Raw genomic sequence first — 15376 nt, 5'->3', positions numbered from 1 at the left:
ACAGGAAGGAACTTCCTGAACAGAGTCCCAGGGTCACAACAAATTGGAGAGAGACTCGACAAATGGGACTACCTTAAAATAAAAAGCTTCTGCACAGATAAAGCTATCGCAACCAAGCTAGAAAGACAACCAACTAATTGGGAAAAAATATTTACCAGCAATATATCAGACAAGGGGTTAACATCCTGTATATACAGGGAACTCAAGAAACTAATCCCTCCCAAACCCAACACACCAATTACTAAATGGGCAAGGGAACTAAAGAGGGACTTCTCAAATGAAGAAATAAAAATGGCAAAGAAACACATGAGGAAATGTTCATCATCCCTGGTGGTGAAGGAAATGCAAATAAAGACAACCCTGAGATACCACCTTACCCCAGTCAGAATGTCCCACATCCACAAATCAGCCAACGACAAATGCTGGAGGGGATGTGGAGAACGAGGAACGCTATTACACTGCTGGTGGGAATGTACACTCATACAACCACTTTGGAAAGCAGTCTGGAGGGTCCTTAGAAAGCTAAAGATTGACCTCCCTTACGACCCAGTCATACCACTTCTAGGCATCTACCCTGAACAACAGGAACCAATATACAAGGACACGTGCACCTCCATGTTTATTGCAGCACTGTTCGCAATAGCTAGGATATGGAAACAACCTAGATGCCCCACCACAGATGAATGGATCCAAAAATTGTGGTATCTATACACAATGGAATATTATGCAGCCATTAGAAATGACAAAATAATGGCATTTGCAGGGAAATGGATGGAGCTAGAAGGAATCATGTTGAGCGAGGTAAGCCAAGAACGAAGAGACAAACAGTACATGGTCTCCCTGATAAGTGGATGATGAATCCAAAATGTTAGGTGATATGACAAAACTAACAGGACTTAAGAAACAAAGAACTCCCACTCATCTGGTTGAACCACTACTAAATATCCCCATGCTGCTGATCACATATATGGTATATAACATATGAGCACCGTTATATATTACAGACTGTGATAGACAATTTGCTCCAGGAAAGTTAGAATGAACTTGTGACTTTAAATGAGCATCATTATTCCACAATACTGTGAATTTCCGGAAATTAAGTAATCACTTAATCACGATCAAAAAAAAAAAAAAAAAAAGAACCTTGGGGAAGGGAGGGAGGGAGGGGATGGTAGGGGGAAAACAATGGAGGGGGTAACAATGTTCAAGAGGAAGTGGAAGTGTACTCATTACCTCACTCATGTAACTGTAACCCTCTGTATAGTATCTCTACAATAAAAAAAATTAAAAAAAAAAAAAAAAAAAAAAAAAGTTACAGAATGAAACAATCAGTGTTTTCAGGGATTAAGAATGCAACGACAACCTAGAGTGTTCCAAGGAGAAAAGTATGGGTTGGCGGCCTATCTAAAATCCCAAAGGGGTGAATGGAGACACATGGTGAAGGTGTTTTGGCAGTGTCATCCAGCAAAAGACTACCAGACTCCAGCTTTGCCGGAGTCCTAAATCAAATTTTGCCCAGGCGGCGGAAGACAAGAGCACCTAAGGAAAAAATAATTCTTGTTAGACAAAAATGGCAATTTTTAAAGTGAAAGTAAGGATTTAAAGGCCAGTTTCCTCCAGGCATTCGCATCAGGATGATTCTGAGAGGAGAAATGTTCCAAGAATTCCAAAATATATACACACACAAACACTGAGACCAAACACATTTACAGCATGCGCGCTGTAGACTGTTGGACAGAAAGTGCCGGACAGGTGTACAAGTGTGGAGACTGCATCTGTCGGAGATGGTTACAAGACTAAGCCTTTGTGTCTGTTTACAAAAATATCTGGTTAGTAAAAAAGTTGTCATTTTGGTAAACTGTCCTGGGCTATTGTCTAAATAGTCTTAAAAAACCAACGGGGCCAAAGCCTGCCAAGCCTATGTAATGTATCCTTAAAAAGTCTGTGCACGAGGTGTGACAGTCCCTTGGAACCACTGAAAAGACCCTGCTGCTGCCTTAGCCTGACAGTCACCTGGAGGAAGTCTACATCGTTACTCTGACCACCTCCACTGTGGAAAAAGTAGACCGAACTGCCTGATTCCATCACCTAAGACTGCTTCCCGGTGGAAAGCTGCTAAAACTAAGATCTTGTGGAACATTCTTTTGGTGATATCCAGTAACCCTCTCTACTTCCATAGTGGATATTGGGGGCAAAGATATCACTGGCCTGCCTTAGGCACTTCAGGGTCATAGGCTAGTTTGGCTCTGGTATGGTAACCACCTGCTTCCTCCCAGAGCAGGTTAAAGATAAAGGAGAGTTTTATTTATTTATTTATTTTAATCAATGGAAGTAGTAAGAGAAATGAGACCTACCCCTATTCTTTTTTTTTTTTTTTTTGGGTCCGGTTGTGGGGTCTGAACTCTGGGCCTGGGCACTGTCCCTCAGCTCTTCAGCTCAAGGCTAGTGCTCTACCACTTGAACCACAGCGCCACTTCCGGCTTTTTTCTTTTTGCTTATGTGGTGCTGTTCGAACCCAGGGCCTCATGCATGCAAGGCAAGTGCTCTACCACTGAACCACCTCAGCCCCCTAGCCCTACTCTTATCCTTAAAATCTAGCAAGCTTCTGCATCTCAGTGGTGCCTTGCGGCTGTTCTGAGATAACTTGGTTCTGCAAGCCAAAGGAAAAATGGACAGTTTTAAACTCTAGCCACAAAGAAGCTCAAGGAATTGTAAAGAGGAGGGTAGTAAAGAAAGCCTTGGGAAAGGAATTGGGGAAAAATTGGTATCCTCTGGATAAAAAATGATTTAAAAAGTAAGGATTGTCTTAAAATGTTTGTAAAGAAGACAAACCTCAGAAAGTTTAAGTATGTAGCAAATAGCATGAGTATGTCTTAAAATTGGAGCTTACGAGTACAGCTGGTATAAAATTAAGTTAGCTGTGATATATGGAGTCAGGACTGGTGGAGGAAAATATAAGGGCCTTTGGTACTGTTAAGTTTGTTACTCACAATCAGACCTTGTATACTCAACAGACTGGTGTCCTTCCTAAAAGAGAATCAACACAGTCCAACTATTAGTACAGAAATCCCAATACCAAACTATAAATATAGAAGACTGTGCTAATTAGGAACCATGATTGGTTCCTTAGTTACCAAAGAAAGGAGGGGAATGAGAGACCAAAAATAAGTTTAGCAGTAATTTCCGACAAAACTAAAACATCTGTCATCTGTTACTAGAAAGTAAGTGTTAGATCCTGCACCAAGGCAAGATAACAGTAAGAATTATCAAGGGATCAGTCTGCCTGGACCAGTCCAGGAATTTGGGCAGTCTCTCCCCCAAACTCTGTTGAGAAAACATTTAGGACAAGACATAATTCAGCATTCCTGTGGTTAGCCCCACTTATCCAACCAATGATGTATGATTTAACCTATCCTGTAACTGCTAAGCTAGAAAGTCCCTGCCCTTATTGGAAATGATCATACTTCTAACCAATGAGCTTGAGACATCCTTCCTCCCACTACATACTCAATAAAATCCCCGCTGGACAAGGGATCGGGGCTCACAACTCTGACTCACTGCATCGGTGACCATTGTGAGTCCAAGCTCGAGCTTACAAATAAATGACTCTTTTGCTGTTTACATTGGTCATGGTCTCTGGGGGTCGCTCGGGGGTCTCGAGTTCGACTCTGTAACACTATTTCCAATTAACAAGCAAAAAGCTAGAAGTAGAGGGATGGCTCAAGTGGTAGAGTCCCAGATATAAGCAGAAAAAGCTGAGCAAAACTGTGAGGCCCTCAGTTTAAACCTCAGTACTGGCACGCGTGCACGCGCAAGCACACACGCACACACGCACACACACACATCTTTTTATAATCTCAATTTCATAATAATAATAGAAATTCAGTTTAATGAAGCATAACTAATTGGAAGATTAGACAGAAGTCTGCATACTAAAGCCCACAGAACAAACCTCTACCACTTACTTTTTTCTGGCCTACAAACTAAGAATCATTTTGACATTTAAAATTTTTTTTAAGTGAAAAGGAGCTGGGAATATAGTTCAGGGGTAGAGCCCTTTCCTTACATGTGTGAGGCCCAAGATTCAATTACCAGCACCACAAATAATAAGGTAAGTTAACATAAAAAGAATATTTTATGATGTGATAATTACAGCATTCAAATTTCAGCATTCACTTATTGTAACACAGCCACACCTTTGTTTATGTTCTGTTATGGTTACAAAAGCAGTTGTGGGAGAGTCCATATAGTCAAAAAGAAAACTTTGCCTCACCCTAGGCTAGATGATTCAAAGGGATAGGAAAGGGCTGGGGAGGTGGCTCAGTGGTAGAATGCTTGCCTACCACATGCATGAGGCCTTGGGTTCAATTCCTCAGTACCATATAAGCAGAAAAAGCCACAAGTGGTACTGTGGCTCAAATGGTAGAGTGCTAGCCTTGAGCTGAAGTGCTGAGGGACAGCGCCCAGGCCCAGAGTTCAGACCTTCATGACTGACAAAAACAAAAACAAAAACAAAAAGAAAAAAAAGCGATAAGAAAACAAAAACTCTAATTTCTATCTATCTTTTAGGATAAATAAACCTGTATTATAGCCTCAAGTGATACAATATAATAAGAAAAAGTCAGGTAGGATTTTAGCATGCAATGACTTATTAAAATTAAAAGCTTATTTATAAAATAAATAAATTAGAAGATTAAAATAGAATAAACAGACCTGAATCCTTTACAAATGTTCCAGTTTGCTCAATGATGGCAGCAGGGAAAAGAGAATAGGGTATAAAATCTTTCTCTGGTTGACATACAATAGAAATTATCTCTGGGTAGAGGGGAAAAGGGAATTTATTGGAAAGAGGGTTTTTGAGGTGTTTCATAATTGAAGAACAAAGGATAGTGACCTTTTGAAATAAAAGAAAAGTGGGGAGCTTCTATCAGAAGGAGATTCTTAGCTTTCTTTCAGGATACTGCAAGACAGTAGTAGTCTTCCATTTGTTTCCAATTTTGGACCAAAAAAAAAATGGATAGACTCAGTACTGTGACCAGAATCCCACCATTGAAATAGAAAAGGAACAAAAAACAGATAAGAAGGAAGAGAGTAGGACACTGTTGGCTCATGTCTGTAATCTTAGCTACTCAAGAGGCTGAGATCTGAGGATCATGATTCGAAGCCAGCCTGGGCAGGAAAGTCTTTTATCTCCAATTAACTATCAAAAAGCTGGAAGTGGAGCTGTGGCTCAAGTGGTAGAGCACTAGCCTTGAGCAAAAAAGTTCAGGGATAACACGACGATGGCTGGGAAGGTGGCTCAGTGGTAGAACGCTTGCCTTGCATGCCTGAGGCCCTGGGTTCGATTCCTCAGTACCATATAAGCAAAAAGAAAAAAAGCCGGAAGTGGCGCTGTGGCTCAAGTGGTAGAGTGCTAGCCTTGAGCTGAAGAGCTGAGGGACAGCGCCTAGGCTCAGAGTCACACACACACACACACACACACACACACACACACACACACACACACACACACACGCACACACGATTCAAGGATATCAGGCAAACAAAAACCAATAGATGTGTTCACAGGGATCTTGTCCAGAAAAATGGGCTAAAATTCCAATTTCAGCACCAGATGGTTGAATGTCAATGCACTGTGCTTCATTTAGAGATACTTCCTCTGCATATTACATAAAAGAACAATTAGCTCCATCTGCCATGAAATTATTCACTGATGTACAGTGCTTAAGCTTTACTTCCTGAATGACTGTGTGTGTTGGTATTAGTGTTTGAATTCAGGGCCTAGATGCTGTGTCTGAGCTCTTTAACTCAAGGCTAGAACTTTACCACTTGAGCTACATCTTCACTTCTAGCTTTTTTTTTGTTTTTTTTTGTTTTTGGAGTAGTTTATTAGAGACAAGAGTCTCACAGAGTTTCCTGCCCAAGCTGGCTTTGAACTGTTATCCTCAGATCTCAGACAAAAAGGAAAAAAAAAGAAAAAAGAAAAAGAAAGAAAAATTAAAGATACAGGTTTAAACCGTAGTACCACCAAATAAGCTGATGAAAGAACTGCATCCACTGGATGAGGGGTTTGCAATATATAATCCAGGTGGGTACTATGGACATTATTGGCATAGCTTCTCTGTCACTGTTTTGTTTACTTGACAGCTTGTGCTGTCATGTCTGGAGTTAAAGGCTCTGCCACTCTCTCTCAATGGCTATTTGTGTTTGGACACCTTAGCCAAGCCATGTGCAGCAGGTGTGGCTGGAGTTCTGCCTGTATCTCCTTGACTACTACTATCAGTGTTGACTGCTAAAGTGACAAAATACTGAAGAACTTATGCCCTCCCCCTAAAGGCGGCCTCCAGCCACTACTGATTGATGAATATGGGGATACATCATTGCTTCTTGGGGGATGGCAGATAACTCCATAGGCCTCTTACTTGGCATATCCTACCAGGGGACCACACTGAAAGTAGGCTTGCTTAGCTCTGTCTCCTGCTCCACCTTGTTTCTCTTGTTCCCTTACAGATTTCTTCTGAGAGCACAACTCTAATAAATTGCTTGAACCAGAATCTATCCATAAAATCCTCTTATCCAAATTGGAGAGCTTAGTCACACTGAAACAGAATCATGTCTGTGATACTACTACTATGAACTTAAGTACCACTTAATATTTTACCATTGTTCAAAACCTGAAATGGCTTAGATTATTCAAAGAGGAAAAGCCAGTTTCTTGTTTTGTGGTCAGTACTGGGGTATGATCTGAGAGCCTCCCATTTGACCACTTTGACAGCTCATTTCCCCCCAAACCCCCACCTCCCAATCCTGGGGCTTGAACTCATGGCCTAAGTGCTGTTCCAGAGCTTTTTTTTTTGTTGGTTGTGGGGCTTGAACTCTGGGCCTGGGTGCTGTTCCTCAGCTATTCAGCTCAAGGTAGCGCTCTACTACTTGAGCCACATCACTACTTCTGGTTTTCTAGTGGTTTATTAGAGATAAGAGTCTCATAGACTTTCTGCCCAGGCTGGCAATCCTCCTGAGTAGCCTCCTGAGTAGCTAGAATTACAGGTGTGAGCCACTGGTGCCTGGCTTCCCTGAGGTTTTTTGCTCAAGGCTAGCACTCTACCATTTGAACCACAATTCTACTTTCAGACTTATGGTCATTAATTGGAGATGAGTATCACAAACTTCTTGGTTTGGCTGGGTTAAAACTGTGATCTTCAGATCTTAGTCTCCTGAGTAGGTAGGCTTATAGGCATGAGTCACTGAGGCCCAGCTAGGGGTTTCATTTTGTTTTGCTCAAAGTTGGTCTGATGCCTACACTTGAATTGTAATTCTCTGATCACTGTTGCTCAAGTAGCCAGAAATACAGCTTGAACCACTATACCTCCCATGGAAAAGTTAACTTCTTATTATGGTCTACAGTACATAGTACAGTCTCTCATTCTTTCCTTTGTCCTTTATCATTTTATTTTGTGTGTAATTGCCACATTGATCTCCTTGAATGACCTGCCTTAGGGCCTTCACACTTGCTGTTGCTATGTTTGGGATAATCTTCCTCCTGGTAATCATGTCTTCTTTCTTTAAATCACCTCCCTAGGGGTCTTCTATGACTCTTCTAAGTAGTAAGTAGTACGTGTTATGTGACCTCATGTCACGCAATGAGTTCAATAATATAAATCTAATGTCATAAATAAGCTGGGCACAGTGACATGCACCTGTAGTCCCAACTACTTGGGAAGCTGAGGCAGAAGGATTACTTAAGCCCAGGTATTTGAGATCAGTTGGGGCAACACAGTGAGACCTTGTTTCAAAAACAAACAAAAAATAAGTAATTTCATGTTAATCAAGCTGATGAAATAGCAAGCCCAAAGCTGGGCTCTGGTGGCTCACACTTGTAATCCTAGCTATTCAGGAGGCTGAGATCTGAGGATTGTGGTTCAAAGCCAGCCCAGGCAGAAAAGTCCATGAGACTCTGATCTCCAATAAAACCACTAGAAAACCGGAAGTGGCACTGTGGATCAAGAGGTAGAGCGCTTACCTTGAGCTGAAGAGAGCAGGGACAGCACCCAGGCCCAGAGTTCAAGCCCCACAACCAACAAAAAAACCCCCAAAAAACAAACCTCCCCCCCCAAAAAAACACAATAGCAAGCCCACTCCACTTTCATTCTTATGCTGTTCCAACTTTCTTTTTAGTACTATTATGTACACTTCCTATAGCATCTGTATACTGATGCTTCAAAAGTAAGAAATTCATTGTATACTAATGTGTTAAGAACAGAACTTGTTCCATAGTAGGTCCTCAGGAAATATTTAAAAATTGAATTCTTTGCACTGAAGCCAGTGATATTTTGAAACACACATCTGGCCAGATCACTCGTTTAAAACTCTTAAATTGTTGATTTGCATTATTTTCATAAGTTAAGAATCTTAGCTGGGTGCTGCTGGCTCCGGCTTGTAATCCTCAGGAGGCTGATACTTGGGGATCATGATTCAAAGCCATCCCAAGCAAGAAACTCTGTGTGAGAACTACCAAAACGCCAGAAATGGAGCTGTGGCTCAAAGTGGCAGAGTGCTAGCCTTGAATACAAAAGCTCAGGGACAGTGCCTAGACCCTTAGTTCAAGCCCCAGGACTGGCAAGAAAAAAAAAAAATCCTTACCACAGCCTCTAACACCATGCTTGGTGGGTTCTGATTTAGCTCTTTAGACTTATCTCATAGTTCCTTCTTGTTTCAGTCCCTAGGATTCTGTTAGTTCCATCTCAAGGTCTGTATATGCTCTGCCTTGCTTTTCTCTCATTTCTGGGACTTTCCTGCCTGGCTGGCTTTAAACTGCAATCCTCAGACCTTAGCCGCCTGAGTAGCTAGGATTATAGGCATGAGCTACCAGGGTTCAGCCATTTTTTAATCTTGGTACCTGTATTAGGTTAGGTCTCATATATTTTGTGCTTTTATGGTAGAACTTTGGTATCATCAGTAATACTTTTTGGATCATGAAATTATTTTTTTGTGATTGTCTCCCTAACCAGACAGTCTCATAAAACAAAATGAACCCCTCAACTCTCTAATTTTTTTCCCATTAAATCCCTAGCACTTAAGATTCTGGCATACAGGGCTGGGAAGGCGGCTCAGTGGTAGAGTGCTCTTTTCCCTACTGGGGCTTAGGACTTTTGGCTTTTTTAAAAATCTGTTTTGCTCCAGATTGGCACTCTACCACTTAAGCCATGCCTCCACTTCCAGCTTTTTGCTGGTTAATTGGAGGTAAGTCTTGAGGATTTATCTGGCCTGAGCTGGATCCAAATTAAGAGTCTCAGATCTCAGTTTCCTGAATAGCTAGGAGTATAGCTGCAAGTAACTAGAGTCTCGCTAATTTCCTAGTTTTAATTATTCATTATAAGTAAAATGATAGCAATCGGTAAAAGCAAGTGATTGATAATACAGAAGAAAAATAACATATTACAATATATTTAACACATCATATGTATAATATAAAATAAATACATATGTAGCCTAATGCAAAAAGCAAGTGATTGATAATACAGGAGAAGAAAAATAATATATATTACAATATATTTAACACATCATATGTATAATATAAAATAAATATATATGTAGCCTAATGCAAAAAGCAAGTGATTGATAATACAGGAGAAGAAAAATAATATATATTACAATATATTTAACACATCATATGTATAATATAAAATAAATATATGTAGCCTAATGCAATTATATATGCATAACATATATTCATACGCATATATACTTATTCTACATGGGCACATTTCTATAGGTTTGAAAGGAGTTCACCAAAAATTAAAAAAATGCTAACATCACACACACACACACACACACACACACACACACACACACACACACACACACACACACACACACACACACACCACCCCATTACTAATAAAACTATTTGACTGGAAAGTAATAGCCTATTTTAAATGGTTGAACTAATATTTCCAGAGATCTGTAGAAAATGAAACAAAGACAACTGGATTTTGTATAAACCAAAGCAATGAGTCTTAGCTATTAACAATTTTTTAATTTATTAATACCATTAAACTATGAAAGATTTGTTATGAAAAGACCAAAGATGTAGAAATCTACCTCATTTCCCTAACTGAGTAAATATTTACAAAATTTTCATTCAGCTATTAATATGTCCCCAGAGTTGCCAATGCACAGACCTGGGCGCATCCACGTGTCAGAATATTCCATAAAGATCTGAGAACACAAATTTTTGACAAGAAGAAACTTTTAATAAGCAGGGAAAGATTGCTCACAAGATAAGTCAGGGTGACTTTTTTTTTTTTTTTTTTTTTTTTGGCTATGGGGCTTGAACTCTGGGCTTGGGTGCTGTCCCTGCACTCTTCAGCTCAAGTCGAGCACTCTATCGCTTGAGCCACTGTGCCATTTCTGGTTTTCTAGTGGTTTTATTGGAGATAAGAGTCTCACGGACTTTCCTGTCCGGGCAGGCTTTGAAGCTCGATCCTCAGATCTCAGCCTCCTGAGTAGCTAGGATTACAGACGTGAGCCACCGGCACCCAGCTATCAGGGTGACATCTTAAGTTAGGAACTCTTTGTAATGACAAATGTCATGACATACTTTGCGACATTCTTGGCAGCATTCAAATCACCTATGACATTATGGACAAGTGGAATAGTTCCTCCCCACCCCCAAAGAGATGACAAATTATGAGAGGAAGTTAAATTCAGAGTTCTAAAATGGTTCTATACTGCTCTATGTTAAAGTATATCTTCATACTAAAAACCCCAAAGCCAATATAGAAATTGGCTTGGTTGGATACTGGACACTTCACCTATACTTTTCTTGAAATATCAAAGGAAGCTGGGTGTAGTGGGTCTTGTGTAAAGTTTCAACACTAGGCTGAGGCATGATGGTTATTTGAGCTCACTTTGAGCCAGCCTGAGCCCCATCCTCAAAAAAGAAAAAAAAAAAAAGTAAAGCAGCCTGGTATTAACAAAATGTAGAATTCAGGGTCAGAAAAATCTGAGGTCAGGTTTTAGTTTCTCCAGCTACTAGTTTTATTACCTTGGGCAGGTCACACTCTTCATGAACTTCAATGCCTTTTTCAGGTAAATAGGCATAATAATATCTGGTAAGTCTAATAATATCTGCTGTGTAAAAAGCAGATAATAACTGTTAGTTTCCTTACATTCCCCCCACCCCAAATAAATACTGCAAAATATGTTTAGCTGCATGAGCCAAAATAATTTAGTTAAGTAGTAAACTGAAAAGGGCAAGAGAGTCTAGTATTTTTCAGATAATCTTACATATTAAACAATTAGTATGTAATAACCATTGGGTTTACTAGCATAATTCAGGCACCACATTAATAGCTAAACAGATCCTCTCTTCAAATAGGTCTTTAATTTTGTCTTGAGTTGATTGAGCAGAATATGTCGTTAATTCTTGTCTTCAGATCATAACATAGTATAATCTGTTAGGAAGATCAAGCTTTTCCTGGGCTCAAGTAAAAGTGTTAATGCTTACTCTGGGTCCAGGAAAAACCAGTGATATAGGCAGAGATATAGTGAAAGGTTAAAGAATGTCTCTTAAGGCTGATGAGTATACTTCTTGTCTCTTGAACAACCAGTATTAGTGCCAAATCACCGCTCCCCATGAACTAGTAATATTGAGCACGTCTTTGATATCTTCGAGGGTGTGTGCATCGTGCTAACTACCATAGAAGACTTTAAAGATAGGATCTTAACGTGGAATCTGTGGGCTTCATCAGAGGTTTCCGGAACCTACAGTCTGTATATGGAATTGCGTTTAAGTGCATCTTGTGCGTTTTTCTCAAGAGGCTGCTTAATTTTCTCTCATTAGTCTTCTCTAGCCTTGTTATGCAGTTTTGAGGTCTAGCCTACAAAATACGTATCTACCACTGTTTCCTGTAGAGCCTTACTTCAATCTTTCATTACCTGGTGTCTATTTGAGTCCATCTACTGCACTAAGAAGGCAAGACAGCTTGGCAAGAGCAGGCTTTGGAATTTTCCAGCGCCTCGAACCTGGTGGGTCTGGGACAGATACTTTGGGATGATACTGCCCATCGGTCTTCAATTTTTTTTTTTAATTTAAATTAAAGTTTGAGACAGGTGTCTGTGTTGTGCAGGCTTGGAACCCTGGGGCTCTGGCGATCCCCCTGACTCACCCAGCCGAGTGGCGGGGATTCCACTGTGCGCGACCACCTGCCAGATAAAACCCTTTCGTCCCACCCAAGTATCCCCAGGAAGTCACTTCCAAGGTCCGACTTGGGGCAACTCACTCGGGCCCACCTTTTCCCCCACAGCCGGCGCGAACCCTAGCCCACTCACCCAAGACCACCCGCAGGACGCTCCCAGACACCCTGCGGGGGAAGCCACCAAGGCCTCGCGCACGGAACTCACCGTTCCTGCTCGACCAGGAAAGGAAGGGCGAGGCGGGTCCGAGCGCCGGAGCTGGCCGTCTCGGGCTAGCCGGGGTAGGGCAAGCCTGGCCGAACGTCTCGCAGGGAAGCCCGCCAGAGTGCGGCCGCAGCTCGCGCGGCAGCCCCGCCGGCGGCCACAACTGCTTCCGGGTGAGGGGTCACCGGCCCGGGGCCCCGCCCCCTCACCCTCCGCCCCTGTGCCGCCGCCGCCCGGACTGAGGCTCATCCCGGGTAGCGTTTGTGCGGTCTCGCCCGCGCCGCGGAGAGCAGACCGGTGTGACTGCCTAGCCCTCTGAGGGTGCGGGGACTCACTGTCTCCATTCAGCACCCCCTGGTTGGCGGCCTGGAACCGCGTCTGCCCGACGCCGCGCCCCTCTTCCGAAGCTTCCCCTCCCGGCGGGCCGGCGGCGGTCCGGCCCTTCCCGGGCGGCGCTGCTGCCACCGACCGCCTCAGAGACAGGTGAGGGCCGCGCCTCGGTCTGCCGGCGGGAGTCGGGAACTGGGGCCTCGGCTCAGCCTGCGCGGTCCGGGAGACCCCTGCGGTCTCCGACCTGGCTGCGCTGGGGTTGCCCCGAGCCGGATCACCCCCCCCCCCTCCCCCGACCCCCGGCGGACTCCTGGCCCGGGTCGCCTCGGCCTGCTGCATTCTCGGACCTCTTCTGTCCGCACTCGTCCTCCGCCCAGGGGAAGGTGTTGCTCCCGTTGTGGGGCACCTAGTTGTCCCTCGGTCCCCGAGTCTCGCGGTATTCCTGGCAGCACCCTCCTTGGGTTTGGGAGGAGCACCCCGGGGGATAGAGTGAGACCCGTGGAAGGAGTAGCTGGGGAATCCCCCGCCTCGTCCCCCGGTCTCGCTGCCTTCTGCACCCAAACTGAAGCGCGGGCTTCACCCGCTTGCTTGGAAGGTCGGGTTCATCCTTGACTAACACGGAGCTTTATTCCCACCCTTGTCAGGCCTGCTCTCCCTTTGCTCTGTGTACCCAGCAGGAAACAGGAGGATCTAAGGAGGACCCGAGGGAAAAAAAAAGTTTGCTTTATTTGATGTCCATCGTAGGAGATGCTTGCTAAGACCCTGCCTGGTTAGGGTAACACTCTCTATCCTGCACTTTTATCTGTTTGTATAATTCCCTTTCTTTGCTTTTCTTCCCATTTAGTGACTCAGCGTTTCTGTCATAAACAGAAAAAGTGTAGATTGTTGGACTTAAAACACTATGTAAGGATAACAGAGTGGCTAGAGTGGGAAGAGATGTAATATAGAATGAGGAGATGGAGAGCAAGGTATAGATAAGTAAATTCTTAAATTGTGTTTAGTATTCTTTTCAACGTAACGTCTTATATATTTGAATGGGAATGTGCAAATTTTTTTTTTGAGAAAGCAATGTGTGGCAGGTAGAGTTTACTCTACCTAGACTCAAGTATTGAGGAATTCTACCTATTTAATCAACATCATGCTTATTTTAACAAATACAGACATGATGACCTAGTGTTATACAAAGTAAGAAATTTGGAAAGTGTGATTCATTTAGGAAGTTAGATCATTCACTTTGTGAATCATTGATTTGGATCTTTAAAACTGTGGTAATGAAAGCTGTTTCTGTCTGTATAATTAAATGCCCATACTCATATAAGTGGTGCAAGTTTTGTTGTATTTGTTGCTTGAAGGTTAAGTATGGTAAAGAAATAAAAATTGACAATTTTAATACTGATTGGGTTTATAATAGTTACAAGTGGATTGTTGTGATTTTAACCACCCCTTTTTGTTACTAGATGTTGGAGATTAGAAGCAAAATAAATGTCAGTGGAAAAGGAGAACTACCATCACTAAGGTATGAAAAAGCTTACTGAAAGAATTGGTCCTATAAAAAAAGTCTTCATAATTTTGCCTGTCTATCCTTAAAAATGTAGAATGAGGTTGGGAGAGGTAGAAAATGCCAGTCTGTAATTCTAGCTTCTTGGGAGGCTGGGATTGCAGTTCAAGGCCAGTCTAGACCAAAAATTCCCAAGACTCCATCTCAGACAGTAAAAGCTGGGCACTGTGGTATGCACCTGTTGTCCCAGCTATGTGGGAAGCGTAAATAGCAGGATCATGGTGCAGGTGGGCCTGAGCCTACATTTGAAACCCTTTTAGAAAAAGTTGGAAAAAAAAAGTTTCTGGTGTGGCTCAAGTAGTAGAACACCTGCCTAGCAAGTGTAAAGGCCTCAAGTTCAAATGGAACGATACTTCTATGGAGGTTATGATTTACTTTTGCAATGGGCTAATTTTAAACTAGTAATATTTTTTTATTGCTAAAATATAATTCGATCACTTTTGGCTTTCAAAATGCTAGGCAAAATGATTTTGAAACAGAGTTCTTTATACTCAGTTTGATTTTTTTCTTTCAGTATCTAGCTTGTTTTATCTTGATTTATAGTCATAAAGCACTTTAGTTGATAGCAAATTTATCCTATATATCTTGTTTATGATATTCCTTTGATTCTTTGACTAAATTTTGGGATTTCTTTTTTTTACTTTGCATATTCCCTTTTTTTTTTTTTTTTTTTTTTAAAGTTGGTTATGGCACTTGAACTCTGGGCCTGAGTGCTTTCCCTGCGCTCTTCAGCTCCTAAGGCTAGTACTCTACCTCTTGAGCCACAGCACCACTTCCAGCTTTTTCTGTTTATGTGGTATTGAGGAATCGAACCTGGGGCTTTTGCATGCTAGGCAAGCACTCCACCACTAAGCCACATTTGCAGCCCTGCATATCCGCTTTAATATTCAGAGTGTTCCCTAATGTTTCTTTTGATTTTAGTCCCGCTGATAGGAAACTTAAGAAACTTGATCCAGGCACTTGTGGCTCTTGCCTGTAATTCTAGCTACTCAGGAAGCTGAGATCTGAGGATCTCCGTTCAAAGCCAGCCCTGTCAGGAAAGTCTGTGAGACTCTAATCTCTAATGAACCACCAGAAGAATGGAAG

The 15376-nt window shown here is 42.2% G+C and overlaps 1 protein-coding gene across 17 annotated transcripts in view; it reads left to right on the top strand.

Moving 5' to 3' along the window:
- Window positions 1-12605: 12605 nt before the first annotated feature.
- Lrrfip2 (LRR binding FLII interacting protein 2) overlaps window positions 12606-15376 on the top strand; it is a 119285-nt gene continuing 116514 nt past the window's right edge. For 9 of the 17 annotated variants that reach the window (XM_070006602.1, XM_070006607.1, XM_070006604.1 and 6 more), the window contains exons 1-2: window positions 12606-12885; window positions 14190-14248. The gene's annotated coding sequence lies outside the window, so the exon portion shown is untranslated. The remainder of the gene's footprint in view (window positions 12886-14189; window positions 14249-15376) is intronic. The other 8 variants (XM_070006616.1, XM_070006614.1, XM_070006615.1 and 5 more) reach the window with 4 other exon arrangements.

The sequence above is a fragment of the Dipodomys merriami genome, unplaced genomic scaffold, assembly GCF_024711535.1.
Source record: "Dipodomys merriami isolate MVZ:Mamm:240054 unplaced genomic scaffold, mDipMer1.0.p SCAF_7, whole genome shotgun sequence".
Classification (NCBI taxonomy): domain Eukaryota; kingdom Metazoa; phylum Chordata; class Mammalia; order Rodentia; family Heteromyidae; genus Dipodomys; species Dipodomys merriami.
The sequence above is the reverse complement of the archived record's forward strand: the minus strand, read 5'-3'. Positions and strand labels throughout refer to the sequence as shown.